Source organism: Lutjanus erythropterus, chromosome 16, assembly GCF_056507025.1.
Source record: "Lutjanus erythropterus isolate fLutEry1 chromosome 16, fLutEry1.hap2, whole genome shotgun sequence".
NCBI lineage: Eukaryota > Metazoa > Chordata > Actinopteri > Lutjaniformes > Lutjanidae > Lutjanus > Lutjanus erythropterus.
In genome coordinates this window covers 30,729,050-30,745,188 of record NC_139332.1, presented here as the reverse complement: position 1 = coordinate 30,745,188, position 16,139 = coordinate 30,729,050, and positions in this window count along the sequence as shown.

Below are 16,139 nucleotides of genomic sequence, written 5' to 3'. Positions count from 1 at the left end.
TCAGCATCACCAATAAAAATAAACACTGATTAAAAGTATTTGACAGCTTCGGTCAACGTACTTTGAAATATAAACATATATGTGTTTTTTTTTTTTTGATGAGACTGATTTGGTGATGACCTTTGACCTCAGTTTCATCCCGAAGGACAGAAACTATAAACTCAGTTAATATGAAATGTAAAGATAAAGATCAGAAACCTTCATGTTCAAATATGGACCAAACAAAACTTGTACATCCCCCAAATTTCACAAAATATCATTTTAAATTTTAATGAAGTAAAGAAAAATTTGATATCATCTGGAATCATAACAAGACAAAAGACATGAGGGACTTAAATTCAAAGATCATAACATTTTACAGAGACATTTCATTACTCTCTCTCTCTCTCTCTGTGTGTGTGTGTGTGTGTGTGTGTGTGTGTGCTGTAATTAATTGCAGGTGCATGTGATTAACAATTTAACATATTGTGCACTGGGATTGGTTCATGTAGTGTATATTAGCTCATGGGTATTTGCATATATTGTGACACAATGACTGAAATAGCAAGACACAAGAGTGGAGTGACCTTTATGAAGGAAGAAATGGAGGTGATGCTGGACAAGGTGACGTTAAACAGGAGTGTCTTGTTCAGATGCTTTTGCAAAGCTAATTCTGCCTGGGCCAACATTGCCCAAAAAATGTTTGCCTCCAGCTCCAGTCCACCTAGACAGTGGACCGTGGTCCAGAACAAGTTGCAAGACTTTGTCAGTTTGAACCAAGAGGCTGCCAGAACTGCTCCCATCCTCACCCTGGAGGAGGAAAAGATCCTCTGATCAGGATTTGTTGTTAGTTCCACGCTTCAGGGTCAAGACAGAGGGAGACTGTGTGTTTGAGATCATAGACCCTAAAGTTTGGAACTTTCTCTGATTGGACATTAAAATGCAGATCAATAACCATTTGTTTCTTAGTTTAATTTGTTTTGCCTTATGTTTTTAGCTTGATGTCTGCACTTTAAATCTGTAACACTTTCTTGTATTTGCTCCATTGTTTTTTACTGTAAGACACGTTATGATGTCTGCTCATGAAAGAGGTTATTCAAATAAACATACTGACTTATTTTCCATAGAGAGCCACTTTGCATCAGTGCTCTGGGAGAGTTTATAGTCCTGAGAGTTGAAGACTGGATGACTGACAGCTGTCCTTCATGACAACAGAAGACACAGAAATCCTCCTCATCAAAAACATGACTTTGATCTGCGTCCTCATCTGGACTCTCCTCTGCTGCTGCTTCACAGGTAAAGTCCAGAGAATCAAACTCCTCTCCTCTATCAACATCCGTCCCTCTGAAATGAAGCCCACAAAACCATGACGCTGCTTTATGTTTTTGTCTCTGTGTCCTCAGAGTCCAGAGGTCAGGTCACAGTGACTCAGCCTGGAGCAGTGAGGTCTGCTGTGGGACGCTCCGTCTCCATCACATGTAGGACCAGTCAGAATGTTCATGTTTCTAACAACAAGCACTTTTTGGCCTGGTACCAACAGAGAGACGGAGAAACTCCTAAACTTCTCATTTACTATGCTAGCACTCGAGTATCAGGGATTCCAGATCGTTTTACAGGCAGTGGATCAAACTCTGACTTCACTCTGACCATCAGTGGAGTCCAGACTGAAGATGCAGAAGTTTACTACTGTCAGAGTTATCATGTTATCAACAGTCAGGGTGTGTTCACACAGTGAAAAATCGTCGTACAAAAACCTCCCTCAGTCAGACTGAACAGAAACTGAAGTGACTGCTGCAGCTGGAAGCTCCTGCAGAGACTGATACACTTCACTGAGGACACACACATGAAGTCTTGAACATTTCCTTAGTGTTACTTTAATAAAGTATTAGCATGCATGAAAACAATTTTCATGAGACAAGAGATAAAAGACATGAGTGACAAATATTAACTCACTAATCTGGTTAGAAATATAAAGAAATTAGTTTCCTGACCTTCACATTGTATCCTCTTCTTTGTTTAAAGTTTTTTTTTATTGGTTGTATTGGTCCTTGTTTGCTCTCTATATTCAATAACTCATTGACATCTGCTCATGTCTCAGTTTATTTCCACCAAGCTGCTGTTTCAATCACATCTTAAAAAACAAATTTTGACCCTTCTGTGTCTCAGAACTACAGGACAATTTCTAAGTTACCTTACCATCAGAAAAGTGTCTGCATGGTTTTCATTGGTTGCATTGAACAGAAACAGCTCATCTCAGAGTCTCAAATGATCTGTTAATGCTCGATGATGCAGGAGGATGTTGTGTATTGGTACTATTAGATCTCAGTGCTGCTTGATTGAGAGGCTCAGTCAGTGTGTAGGAATCTGTGGATCAGCTGTGTTCTCCTCTAACCTTTCTCTGTTCAAAACTATGTCTCATCAACTGAGTCTCTGTCGTGGTGTTCCACAAGGTTCTGTACTAGGTCCACTGCTGTTTACATTGTACATGCGTCCTTTCAGGCAGACATTAAGTCATTTTAAAGGTATCTCCTAGTAACACATTGCTCAGTGGCTCTATGATTCAAACTGTGATCCTGCAGGGACTCTTCTGCAGTAAAGTTAGCAATAATAAACATCCAACTTCCAAGAAGACTTCCAAAGAAAAGGTGCAAAAACTTTCTGGTTTGGTTAAAATAAGTAACTACATTGCTTTAGTTAACATACATATTTTAATGTAAAGTAAGTTAATGCATGTCAGATGACTTACGCAAGTCACGCAACTTGGTTTCACAGAGGAAGTCCTGTATTTGATTGGTGCATCCATCCATCCATCCATCCATCCATCCATCCATCCATCCATCCATCCATCTCAAGTGGTCAAATTTGATGTTACCAAACTTTTAAACCAAACCTTTAAAAAGATCTCATGTAACACAGGTTTTATTTTCTGTTCAGTGGATTCCCATCAATTCAAAATCTAATTCAAGATTCTTGTGATCTGCTACTGCTGCTCTGCTCTACCAGAAGGAATCTGAGGTCTCTGATCAGAGTTTGTTGGTTGTTCCTCACTTCAGGCTCAAGACAAAAGGAGACTGTGTGTTTGAGTTCATAGCTCCTAACCTTTGGAGATCTCTTTGATTGGACTTGGACACCTGCACAATGTAGGTCAAAAATCATTTATTTTCTTCTTTTTAATTTGTTTTGTCTCATGTTTTTAGCTTGATGTCTGTATTTCAAGTGTATATCTTTTATTTGTCTTGTTGTCTTTTATTGTGAAGGACTTTGTGATGTCTGCTCATGAAAGATGTTATTCAAATAAACATACTGACTTATTTTCCATAGAGAGCCACTTTGCATCAGCAGCACCATGCTCCAGTGCTCTGGGAGAGTTTATAGTCCTGAGAGTTGAAGACTGGATGAATGACAGCTGTCCTTCATGACAACAGAAGACACAGAAATCCTCCTCATCAAAAACATGACTTTGATCTGCGTCCTCATCTGGACTCTCCTCTGCTGCTGCTTCACAGGTAAAGTCCAGAGAATCAAACTCCTCTCCTCTATCAACATCCGTCCCTCTGAAATGAAGCCCACAAAACCATGACGCTGCTTTATGTTTTTGTCTCTGTGTCCTCAGAGTCCAGAGGTCAGGTCACAGTGACTCAGCCTGGAGCAGTGAGGTCTGCTGTGGGAGGCTCCGTCTCCATCACATGTAGGACCAGTCAGAATGTTTATAATGGAAATGAGTTAGCCTGGTACCAACAGAGAGATGGAGAAACTCCTAAACTTCTCATTTACCAGACTAGCACTCGAGTATCAGGGATTCCAGATCGTTTTACAGGTAGTGGATCAAACTCTGACTTCACTCTGACCATCAGTGGAGTCCAGACTGAAGATGCAGCAGTTTACTACTGTCAGAGTGCACATTATATCAACAGTCTGTGGGTGTTCACACAGTGAAAAGTCGTCGTACAAAAACCTCCCTCAGTCAAACTGAACAGAAACTGAACTGACTGCTGCAGCTGGTTGTTGGTGATGCAGCTTCCTCTTCTGGTCAGAGGGAAACATCACAAAAATTCAGCATCACCAATAAAAATAAACACTGATTAAAAGTATTTGACAGCTTTGGTCAACGTACTTTGAAATATAAACATATATGAGTTTTTTTTTTTGATGAGACTGATTTGGTGATGACCTTTGACCTCAGTTTCATCCCGAAGGACAGAAACTATAAACTCAGTTAATATGAAATGTAAAGATAAAGATCAGAAACCTTCATGTTCAAATATGGACCAAACAAAACTTGTACATCCCCCAAATTTCACAAAATATCATTTTAAATATGAATGAAGTAAAGAAAAATTTGATATCATCTGGAATCATAACAAGACAAAGGACATGAGGGACTTAAATTCAAAGATCATAACATTTTACAGAGACATTTCATTACTCTCTCTCTCTCTCTGTGCGTGTGTGTGTGTGTGTGTGTGTGTGTGTGTGTGCTGTAATTAATTGCAGGTGCATGTGATTAACAATTTAACATATTGTGCACTGGGATTGGTTCATGTAGTGTATATTAGCTCATGGGTATTTGCATATATTGTGACACATTGACTGAAATAGCAAGAGACAAGAGTGGAGTGACCTTTATGAAGGAAGAAATGGAGGTGATGCTGGACAAGGTGACGTTAAACAGGAGTGTCTTGTTCAGATGCTTTTGCAAAGCTAATTCTGCCTGGGCCAACATTGCCCAAAAAATGTTTGCCTCCAGCTCCAGTCCACCTAGACAGTGGACCGTGGTCCTGAAGAAGTGGCAAGACTTTGTCAGTTTGAACCAAGAGGCTGCCAGAACTGCTCCCATCCTCACCCTGGAGGAGGAAAAGATCCTCTGATCAGGATTAGTTGTTAGTTCCACGCTTCAGGGTCAAGACAGAGGGAGACTGTGTGTTTGAGATCATAGACCCTAAAGTTTGGAGCTTTCTCTGATTGGACATTAAAATGCAGATCAATAACCATTTGTTTCTTAGTTTAATTTGTTTTGCCTTATGTTTTTAGCTTGATGTCTGCACTTTAAATCTGTAACACTTTCTTGTATTTGCTCTATTGTTTTTTACTGTAAGACACGTTATGATGTCTGCTCATGAAAGAGGTTATTCAAATAAACATACTGACTTATTTTCCATAGAGAGCCACTTTGCATCAGTGCTCTGGGAGAGTTTATAGTCCTGAGAGTTGAAGACTGGATGACTGACAGCTGTCCTTCATGACAACAGAAGACACAGAAATCCTCCTCATCAAAAACATGACTTTGATCTGCGTCCTCATCTGGACTCTCCTCTGCTGCTGCTTCACAGGTAAAGTCCAGAGAATCAAACTCCTCTCCTCTATCAACATCCGTCCCTCTGAAATGAAGCCCACAAAACCATGACGCTGCTTTATGTTTTTGTCTCTGTGTCCTCAGAGTCCAGAGGTCAGGTCACAGTGACTCAACCTGGAACAGTGAGGTCTGCTGTGGGAGGCTCCGTCTCCATCACATGTAGGACCAGTCAGGATGTTCATGTTTATAACAACAAGCACTATTTGGCCTGGTACCAACAGAGAGATGGAGAAACTCCTAAACTTCTCATTTACTTGGCTAACACTCGAGTATCAGGGATTCCAGATCGTTTTACAGGCAGTGGATCAAACTCTGACTTCACTCTGACCATCAGTGGAGTCCAGACTGAAGATGCAGCAGTTTACTACTGTCAGAGTTATCATGTTATCAACAGTCAGTGGGTGTTCACACAGTGAAAAATCATCGTACAAAAACCTCCCTCAGTCAGACTGAACAGAAACTGAACTGACTGCTGCAGCTGGAAGCTCCTGCAGAGACGGATACACTTCACTGAGGACACACACATGAAGTCTTGGACATTTCCTCAGTGTTACTTTAATAAAGTATTAGCATGCATGAAAGCAAATTTAATGAGAAAAGAGATAAAAGACATAAGTGACATAAATATCAACTCACCAATCTGGTTAGAAATATACAGGATTTAGTTTCCTGACCTTCACATTGTATCCTCTTCTTTGTTTAAAGTTTATTATTGGTTGTATTTGTCCTTGTTTGCTGTCTATATACAATAACTCATTGACATCTACTCATGTCTCAGTTTATTTCCACCAAGCTGCTGTTTCAATCACATCTTAAAAAACAAATTTTGATCCTTCTGTGTCTCAGAACTACAGGACAATTTCTAAGTTACCTTACCGTCAGAAAAGTGTCTGCATGGTTTTCATTGGTTGCATTGAACAGAAACAGCTCATCTCAGAGTCTCAAATGATCTGTTAATGCTCAATGATGCAGGAGGATGTTCTGTATTGGTACTATTAGATCTCAGTGCTGCTTGATTGAGAGGCTCAGTCAGTGTGTAGGAATCTGTGGATCACTCATCACCTGAGTCTCTGTCATGGTGTTCCACAAGGTTCTGTACTGGGTCCACTGCTGTTTACATTGTACATGCGTCCTTTCAGGCAGACATTAAGTCATTTTAAAGGTATCTCCTAGTCATGTGTCTGTGAATGTTCTCATTCATCCAGGTCATGGTATTTGTATCAAGGTTTGTAGTAGGTAACTGGACTTGATAGAGTTCTCGAAGACCTGCACAATGCAGGTCAAGAATCATTTATTTCTTCTCTTTAATTTGTTTTGTCTCATGTTTTTAGCTTGATGTCTGTATTTCAAGTGTGTGTCTTTTATTTGTGTTGTTGTCTTTTACTGTGAAGCACTTGTGTGATTTCTGCTCATGAAAGATGTTATTCAAATAAAAATACTAACTTATTTTCCATAGAGAGCCACTTTGCATCAGCAGCACCATGCTCCAGTGCTCTGGGAGAGTTTATAGTCCTGAGAGTTGAAGACTGGATGACTGACAGCTGTCCTTCATGACAACAGAAGACACAGAAATCCTCCTCATCAAAAACATGACTTTGATCTGCGTCCTCATCTGGACTCTCCTCTGCTGCTGCTTCACAGGTAAAGTCCAGAGAATCAAACTCCTCTCCTCTATCAACATCCGTCCCTCTGAAATGAAGCCCACAAAACCATGACGCTGCTTTATGTTTTTGTCTCTGTGTCCTCAGAGTCCAGAGGTCAGATCACAGTGACTCAGCCTGGAGCAGTGAGGTCTGCTCTGGGAGGCTCCGTCTCCATCACATGTAGGACCAGTCAGAATGTTTATGTTTCTGGCAGCTCCCACCGTTTAGCCTGGTACCAACAGAGAGATGGAGAAACTCCTAAAATGTTCATTTACAATGCAAACACTCGAGTATCAGGGATTCCAGATCGTTTTACAGGCAGTGGATCAAACTCTGACTTCACTCTGACCATCAGTGGAGTCCAGACTGAAGATGCAGCAGTTTACTACTGTCAGAGTCTTCACTACCCCAACAGTCAGTATGTGATCACACAGTGAAAAACCGTCGTACAAAAACCTCCCTCAGTCAGACTGAACAGAAACTGAACTGACTGCTGCAGCTGGAAGCTCTTGCAGAGACTGATACACTTAAGTGAGGACACACACACACACACACACACACACACACATACACACACACACAGTCATTTTAATTCATTGTTTTAGGTTCTGATCTAATATTCCATATAATCAAGAGGAGCCAACCTGAGACAGTTAATGAGAAAAGACTTGGTCATGACCTTTGACTGGATCACAGCTATTTCACAGATATCCAGTTAAAAAAAGTATGAGTCATCACCATATTAATACATTAAACTTTCTAGAGTGTTATTGTCAACAAGAAGAAAACAACATTTGGAAAACAGATGAACATGTCACAACATGAAGCTGGTGTCTGTGGTTTTAATGGATCTACTGTGAATATTAAAACAGGAACATAAGGAAGCAATTACTCCTGAAAATATATGCATGTACACCACTAATGAGATGAGTAATTCTTTAATTAATTTAAAGATAGAAACTGCATTGTCGTCACTTATTTAAAACATTCCTGAGGTTAAAATCTCAGATCTCAGTCTCAGATCACTCTATACTGATGATATCCTGCTCTTTATTTCTAATTCTAGAGACACATTTTTGTGATGTCCTTATATTTATTCGGCGATACAAACCTATCCAAAAAGGTAACATACATATTTAGTCTATACAATATACGGACCTTCACCAAGAAAATAAAAAAATCAGTGATATGAGATAAATGGATATACTTTTTTTTTTAACGAAAATGCTTTAATTATTATAGGTCTTGTTACCAGTGTTCATTAAACCATGATGAATGTGAAAATAAATTTCACAATTATGAAAATATTAATATGTGATTTACAAAAAGGACACTCTTTGCACAATTGTAGCTTCATTACTTATTCTCATGAGTGATCTTCAATTGAAATATATGGCAACGAAAGGTGTATAAAAATTAACTTTAATAAATATAAAACACACACAGAAACCACTATTTGAAAACATTTTTATTGTTAAACTGTGAAAATAATGAACAATACAACAAGCAAGAAAACACTGAAACACATAATGAGAGAAAAAGTTTCAGAGAGCAGACTGAGAGCAGGATCAGAGTAAAACCAGTATCAGAGTCCCAGTGAGTCAGTCAGAGCATTTCCATAGAGAGTCACTTTGCATCAGCAGCACCATGCTCCAGTGCTCTGGGAGAGTTTATAGTCCTGAGAGTTGAAGACTGGATGACTGGATGACTGACAGCTGTCCTTCATGACAACAGAAGACACAGAAATCCTCCTCATCAAAAACATGACTTTGATCTGCGTCCTCATCTGGACTCTCCTCTGCTGCTGCTTCACAGGTAAAGTCCAGAGAATCAAACTCCTCTCCTCTATCAACATCCGTCCCTCTGAAATGAAGCCCACAAAACCATGACGCTGCTTTATGTTTTTGTCTCTGTGTCCTCAGAGTCCAGAGGTCAGGTCACAGTGACTCAGTCTGGAGCAGTGAGGTCTGCTGTGGGAGGCTCCGTCTCCATCAAATGTAGGACCAGTCAGGATGTTTTTGTTTATAACAACAAGCACTATTTAGCCTGGTACCAACAGAGAGATGGAGAAACTCCTAAACTTCTCATTTACTATACTAGCACTCGAGTATCAGGGATTCCAGATCGTTTTACAGGCAGTGGATCAAACTCTGACTTCACTCTGACCATCAGTGGAGTCCAGACTGAAGATGCAGCAGTTTACTACTGTCAGAGTTATCATGTTATCAACAGTCAGGGTGTGTTCACACAGTGAAAAGTCGTCGTACAAAAACCTCCCTCAGTCAGACTGAACAGAAACTGAAGTGACTGCTGCAGCTGGAAGCTCCTGCAGAGACGGATACACTTCACTGAGGACACACACATGAAGTCTTGGACATTTCCTCATTGTTACTTTAATAAAGTATAAGCATGCATGAAAGCAAATTTAATGAGAAAAGAGATAAAAGACATAAGTGACATAAATATCAACTCACCAATCTGGTTAGAAATATACAGGATTTAGTTTCCTGACCTTCACATTGTATCCTCTTCTTTGTTTAAAGTTTTTTTTTATTGGTTGTATTTGTCCTTGTTTGCTCTCTATATTCAATAACTCATTGACATCTACTCATGTCTCAGTTTATTTCCACCAAGCTGCTGTTTCAATCACTTCTTAAAAAACAAATTTTGATCCTTCTGTGTCTCAGAACTACAGGACAATTTCTAAGTTACCTTACCGTCAGAAAAGTGTCTGCATGGTTTTCATTGGTTGCATTGAACAGAAACAGCTCATCTCAGAGTCTCAAATGATCTGTTAATGCTCGATGATGCAGGAGGATGTTCTGTATTGGTACTATTAGATCTCAGTGCTGCTTGATTGAGAGGCTCAGTCAGTGTGTAGGAATCTGTGGATCAGCTGTGTTCTCCTCTAACCTTTCTCTGTTCAAAACTATGTCTCATCAACTGAGTCTCTGTCGTGGTGTTCCACAAGGTTCTGTACTAGGTCCACTGCTGTTTACATTGTACATGCGTCCTTTCAGGCAGACATTAAGTCATTTTAAAGGTATCTCCTAGTCATGTGTCTGTGAATGTTCTCATTCATCCAGGTCATGGTATTCGTATCAAGGTTTGTAGTAGGTAACTGGACTTGATAGAGTTCTCGAAGACCTGCACAATGCAGGTCAAGAATAATTTATTTCTTCTCTTTAATTTGTTTTGTCTCATGTTTTTAGCTTGATGTCTGTATTTCAAGTGTGTGTCTTTTATTTGTGTTGTTGTCTTTTACTGTGAAGCACTTGTGCGATTTCTGCTCATGAAAGATGTTATTCAAATAAAAATACTGACTTATTTTCCATAGAGAGCCACTTTGCATCAGCAGCACCATGCTCCAGTGCTCTGGGAGAGTTTATAGTCCTGAGAGTTGAAGACTGGATGACTGACAGCTGTCCTTCATGACAACAGAAGACACAGAAATCCTCCTCATCAAAAACATGACTTTGATCTGCGTCCTCATCTGGACTCTTCTCTGCTGCTGCTTCACAGGTAAAGTCCAGAGAATCAAACTCCTCTCCTCTATCAACATCCGTCCCTCTGAAATGAAGCCCACAAAACCATGACGCTGCTTTATGTTTTTGTCTCTGTGTCCTCAGAGTCCAGAGGTCAGGTCACAGTGACTCAGCCTGGAGCAGTGAAGTCTGCTGTGGGAGGCTCCGTCTCCATCACATGTAGGATCAGTCAGAATGTTAATGTTGAAAACAACAAGCACCGTTTATCCTGGTACCAACAGAGAGATGGAGAAACTCCTAAACTGTTAATTTACCATGCTAGCACTCGAGCATCAGGGATTCCAGATCGTTTTACAGGCAGTGGATCAAACTCTGACTTCACTCTGACCATCAGTGGAGTCCAGACTGAAGATGCAGCAGTTTACTACTGTCAGAGTATACATAGCATCAACAGTCAGTGGGTGTTCACACAGTGAAAAACTGTCGTACAAAAACCTCCCTCAGTCAGACTGAACAGAAACTGAACTGACTGCTGCAGCTGGAAGCTGTGGGTGGAACTCAAATAACTTCCTTATTAAGCATCTATGTGCCAGTATACACAAAATATAATTTTACATATGTAAACTTATAAAACTTAATGTCAACTGCAATTTTAAAGAGATAAAAGACATAAATGATGTAAGTAACAGGTGACCAATCTGGTCAGTAACAAAAAATTTAGTCACCTGACCTTGAAGTGGCTGGGATGAGGATCAGCATCTCTTAGTCTGAGGCCGTGGTTCTCAGCAGGAAACCAGTGGATTGTCTACTCCGAGTGGAGAATGAATCCTTACGCCAAGTGAGGGAGTTCAAGTATCGAGAGGTTTTGCTCCCAAGTGAGGGGACAATGGAGTGTGAGATGGGCCAGAGAATTGGAGCAGTGGGAGCGATATTATCTTCACTTATTCGTGCCATTGTGACGAAAAGAGAGCTTATCCAGAAGGCGAAGCTCTCGATCTACATTTCGATGTTTGTTCCTACCCTCACCTGTGGTCATGAAGGGTGGGTCATGACCAAAAGAACGAGATCATGGATATAAGCGGCGGAAATGGGTTTTCTCAGGAGGGTGGCTGGCATCTTCCTTAGGGATACGGTGAGAAGCTCAGTCATCCATGAGGAACTCAGAGTAGAGTTCTGTACTGTGTCCACTGCTGTTTACATTGTACATGCCACCTTCCAGGCAGACATCAAGTCATTTTAAAGGTATTTCTTACTAACAAATTGGTCAGTGGTCCTGTTCTTCAAGCTGTGATGCTGCATGGACCCTTCTGCAGTAAAGTTAGCAGTGATAAATATGCAACATCTGGGAAGACTTTCAAAATAAAGGTGCAAAATCTTTCTGGTTGGGTTCAAGAAAAAATCATGGTTTTGTTAAAATAATTAACTCTACGTTGCTTAAGTTAACATACCTTTAATAAAGTTACGGAAGTTAATTCACATAACATGACTTGCGCAAGTCACACAACTTGGTTTCAAAGGGGAGACCAAGACCATTCTGCTGTGTGAAAGTCCTGTATTTGATTGATCCATCCATCTATTCATGTACCCCATCTCAAATAGTCATCATCAATGCTTCTAAGCCTTAAAACCAAGCCTTTAAAAAGGTCTCATGTAACACAGGTTTTATTTTCTGTACACTGGATTTCCATGAATTCAAAATTCAATTCAAGACTCTTGTGATCTGCTACTGCTGCCCCGTTCTACCAGAAGGAATCTGAGGTCTTTGATCAGAGTTTGTTGGTTGTTCCTCACTTAAGGCTCAAGACAAAAGGAGACTGTGTCTGATGTCAAAACTCCTCAACTTTGGAGCTCTCTGATTGGACCTGGACACCTGCACAATGCAGATCGAGATTCATTTGTTTCTTCAGTTTAATTTGTTTTGTCTTATGTTTTTACCTTGATGCCTGCACTTTAAGTCTGTAACACTTTCTTGTATTTGCTCTATTGTCTTTTACTGTGAGGCACTTTGTGATGTCTGCTCATGAAAGATGTTATTCAAATAAACCTATTTAGTTATTTTCCATAGAGAGCCACTTTGCATCAGCAGCACCATGCTCCAGTGCTCTGGGAGAGTTTATAGTCCTGAGAGTTGAAGACTGGATGACTGACAGCTGTCCTTCATGACAACAGAAGACACAGAAATCCTCCTCATCAAAAACATGACTTTGATCTGCGTCCTCATCTGGACTCTCCTCTGCTGCTGCTTCACAGGTAAAGTCCAGAGAATCAAACTCCTCTCCTCTATCAGCATCCGTCCCTCTGAAATGAAGCCCACAAAACCATGACGCTGCTTTATGTTTTTGTCTCTGTGTCCTCAGAGTCCAGAGGTCAGGTCACAGTGACTCAGCCTGGAGCAGTGAGCTCTGCTGTGGGAGGCTCCGTCTCCATCACATGTAGGACCAGTCAGAATGTTGAAATTTGGAGCAACAACCACCTTCTAGCCTGGTTCCAACAGAGAGATGGAGAAACTCCTAAACTGTTCATTTACTATACTAGCACTCGAGCATCAGGGATTCCAGATCGTTTTACAGGCAGTGGATCAAACTGTGACTTCACTCTGACCATCAGTGGAGTCCAGACTGAAGATGCAGCAGTTTACTACTGTCAGAGTCGACATCACATCAACAGTCTGTATGTGTTCACACAGTGAAAAATCGTCGTACAAAAACCTCCCTCAGTCAGACTGAACAGACACTGAACTGACTGCTGCAGCTGGAAGCTCCTGCAGAGACTGATACACTTCACTGAGGACACACACACACACACACACACACACACACACACACACACACACACACACACACACACATTCCAAGTCATGGTTTTTACATTGAGCTTCACAGAACCTTTGACCTTTAAGACAAAGTACAATCTCCAAGAGTCCTTTGGAAATTCAGCAAATGGATAAAATGTCTTCACTTTCCAGAGAAATCCTCACATCAAGTTGACAGTTCTTACTGTCTTTAATCATAAATGTAGATGGTATGACCCTCCAATACTCTTCATTTCTTCTATTGACATTTTCTGGTTCAAAGGTACTTCATACTAAAATCAAGTTGTATGTTGATGACATCTGACTTTACATCACACAATCACCATCTTCTTGTCTTTTAGTATCTGATCAGTAATTGCAGATTCTCTGGCTTCACACTTTAAGTGAAGCAGCTAAACTCAAATACAGTCAATTACTAAGAGATATACAAAAAGTAACTGAAAAGATAGATGTGCATTACAACAGTCAACTCTTTCATTACAAAATAATCAGCAAAGACACAAACTCAGTCTCAGTGGATTCAGTGGATCTTCTGTCATCACATAAGAGCAGCAGAGAGAACTTATTCTTTTAATGAGAAACTTAAACACTAGTTGTTTGATGATCATGTCTTTATTGTTAAAGTAAACAGAATTTAAACATTACTGCATGCAAAAAGAAATTACAGTTGAAAAATTAAATGATTCTGCTGACAGAGAGAGAGAGAGAGAGAGAGAGAGAGAGAGAGAGAGAGAGAGAGAGAGAGGGAGAGAGAGGCTGAACTGCCTTAGTGGATCAGCTTAAGCCTTGAGTGGAAGTCAAAGTTAATTCAGGTCAGGCTTTTTCACTTAAACACAGACTTAGTTTTCTGGATCAGCGGTGTTCATCTCTTATGTTTCAAACAGCTTTCTCTGTTCAAAACACTCTGTCTCAGGTTTGATGTAATTTCTACAGACCTGTGACACTAATACATGATTATTCTCAAGCACATGTTAAGTAATTTTAAAGGTATCTCCAACTATTGTTATGGAGATGATATTAAATCATATATTTTATTGAAGCCTCGAAATGTTGCAAAACTACCCATTCTACCAAATTGATTCAAACTATAAAAAAGTGAATGACAGATAATTTTCAACAGCTAAATACTTCAGTGGGTGCTGGGAAGTCCCTTCTCTTGTGTTTAGCTTCCTTTTGGCAATGTAGTTCTTTTTATAAGTCAGGCTTTTACTCTTGACCAGCATGTAAAATTTGGATTCATGTCTTTTCCTACCAGCTGAGAAATGTTTTTAACACTGGTCCTTTGTGTCCCTTGCTGAGATGAAGATGACTACTACAGTTCCCTTTCCCTCTGCCTTAAAAATGATTCCTTAGACTGTTTACAAGTGGTCAAAATTTCTCTTAACAAGCTTTTAAACCAAGTGATCCAAAAGGTGTCATGTAACACCAGTTTTGAATTGTTTTCACTGGATTCCATCAGACCCAGGTGTAAATTAAGATTCTTCTTGTGATCATGTTTAGAGCCTCACATGGTCAGACACCTGCCTACATTAAAGATCTGCTGCAGCTTTGTTCTACCAGTATTAATCTGAGCTGCTCTGATCAGGCTTTGTTTGCTGATCCTTCCTTCAGGCTTAAGAGAAAAAGGAACCAGGTGCTTGAGGTCATAGCTGCTATTGACAACTTTAAAGGTGATTGTAGAACAATTTCTTTCTTCTGCTTAATTTGTTTTGCCTGGTATTTTTTACTTGATGTGTGTACTTCAAGTCCATTCCTCTGTCTTTTAATTACCTTTTTGGGTTTTATTATGAAGCACTTTGTGATTTCTGCTCATGAAAGATGATATTCAAATAAACATACTGACTTATTTTCCATAGAGAGTCACTTTGCATCAGCAGCACCATGCTCCAGTGCTCTGGGAGAGTTTATAGTCCTGAGAGTTGAAGACTGGATGACTGACAGCTGTCCTTCATGACAACAGAAGACACAGAAATCCTCCTCATCAAAAACATGACTTTGATCTGCATCCTCATCTGGACTCTCCTCTGCTGCTGCTTCACAGGTAAAGTCCAGAGAATCAAACTCCTCTCCTCTATCAACATCCGTCCCTCTGAAATGAAGCCCACAAAACCATGACGCTGCTTTATGTTTTTGTCTCTGTGTCCTCAGAGTCCAGAGGTCAGGTCACAGTGACTCAGCCTGGAGCAGTGAGGTCTGCTGTGGGAGGCTCCGTCTCCATCACATGTAGGATCAGTCAGAATGTTCATGTTCATAACAACTACCACCTTTTAGCCTGGTACCAACAGAGAGATGGAGAAACTCCTAAACTTCTCATTTACCATGCTAGCACTCGAGTATCAGGGATTCCAGATCGTTTTACAGGCAGTGGATCAAAATCTGATTTCACTCTGACCATCAGTGGAGTCCAGACTGAAGATGCAGCAGTTTACTACTGTCAGAGTTATCATGTTATCAACAGTCAGGGTGTGTTCACACAGTGAAAAATCATCGTACAAAAACCTCCCTCAGTCAGACTGAACAGAAACTGAACTGACTGCTGCAGCTGGAAGCTCCTGCAGAGACTGATACACTTCACTGAGGACACACACATGAAGTCTTGAACATTTCCTCATTGTTGCTTTAACAACCATTCAACAAGTATCAAAAGTTTAATGATAAAAATAAATGTTGTTGAAATCAAATTACTTCCTCTTTCACAACAGTGTTTTAAAACCAAATGTCCGTCCAGACAAGTGTTATAGCAGTGTTTTATGAAAAATTCCTGTCCATATTAACACACCTGAAGCATATCACATTAAAAAAATAACTTACATGTGCATCTCATTATAAACAAGAAGAAGACTATTGATGAGGCACAGAAACATGAT